Source organism: Miniopterus natalensis, chromosome 2, assembly GCF_054644295.1.
Source record: "Miniopterus natalensis isolate mMinNat1 chromosome 2, mMinNat1.hap1, whole genome shotgun sequence".
In the NCBI taxonomy this organism is placed as follows: Eukaryota; Metazoa; Chordata; class Mammalia; order Chiroptera; family Miniopteridae; genus Miniopterus; species Miniopterus natalensis.
In genome coordinates, this window is record NC_142082.1 from 151,928,441 (window position 1) to 151,929,743 (window position 1,303).

Here is a 1,303-nt window from a genome sequence, read left to right on the forward strand (position 1 = left end):
GCTTTTTTCCTGAGATTATTTGATGCCCATTAGAACCTCATTGTCCTGAGGGCTTAATGATTAAGGGAGTTGATGTGCAAGCGAGAAAGGGACAGATAAACCCAGGTGCTGGATGAGACTAGTTAGAATAAAAGGAAAGAAAGGAGAAAAGGTCATATTAAAGAAATGAATTTTCTTCACGGTTTCATAAAAAAACAATTTTATCATAGACTGATATAAACAAAAGTTAAGTCCTCATCAACTTTATAGCAAAACAATACTGAACAAAACAAGAAACAATGTTATTTCAAGAGCCACCTGTAGCCCTGGATGGTTTGGCTCAGTGGTTAGAGTGTCGGCCCATGGACTGAAGGGTCCCTGGTTCGATTCCAGCCAAGGACACGTACCTCGGCTGCAGGCTTGATTCCCAGTCCCGGTCGGGGTGCATGTGGGAGGCAACCAATCGATGTGTCTCTCTCATATCGATGTTTCTCTGTCTCTCTCTCTCTCTCTTCCACTCTCCCTGAAAAGCAATGAAAAATATCCACCAGTGAGGATTTAAAAAAAAAAGAGCCACCTCTACTTTAAAGAGATGTCTGCACGCCCATGTTTATTGCAGCATTATTCACAATGGCCAAGATATGTAAAAAAAGCTAAGTACTGTATCTGTGAATGGGTGAATGGATAGAGAAAATGTGATGCAGCTTTCTTTCCAACTTGGGCCCACAAGGAAAGGTGGCGAGAAGAGCTGTTCTGCCATCGATGAGGTAGTGAGCAGAGAATACACTATCAACATCCACAAGTGTATCAATGGAGTGGGTTTCAAGAAGCATGCCCACTGAGCACTCAGAGAGGTCTGGAAATTTGCCATAAAGAAGACGGAAACCCCAGACATACACACTGACACCAGGCTCAACAAAGCTGTCTGAGCCAAAGGAATAAGGAATGTCCCATACCGTAACTGTGTGTGGTTGTCCAGAAAATGTAATGAGAATGATGACTCACCAAACAAGCTCTATACGTTCGTTACCTACATACCTGTCATCACTTTCAAAAATCTACAAACAGTTAATGTGGATAAGAACTGCTGATTTTTAAAAAATTTTTGTTTAGCCCAGCCAGGCGTGGCTCAGCAGTTGAGCATCAACCTGGGATCCAGGCGATCAGGGTTCGATTCCTAGTCAGGGCACATGCCCTGCTTGCGGGCTCGATCAATGACTCTCTCATCATTGGTGTTTCTATCTCTCTCTCCCTCTCCTTTCCTCTCCCTGAAATATTTTTTTTTTTTTAAATTAAAAAAAAAATTTATTTAAAATATTACAGA

The 1,303-nt window shown here is 41.9% G+C and overlaps 1 pseudogene; it reads left to right on the plus strand.

The window, feature by feature from the left end:
* Positions 1–659: 659 nt before the first annotated feature.
* LOC107528348 (large ribosomal subunit protein eL31 pseudogene) lies at positions 660–1,070 on the plus strand (annotated as a pseudogene).
* The last annotated feature ends 233 nt before the right edge of the window (positions 1,071–1,303 follow it).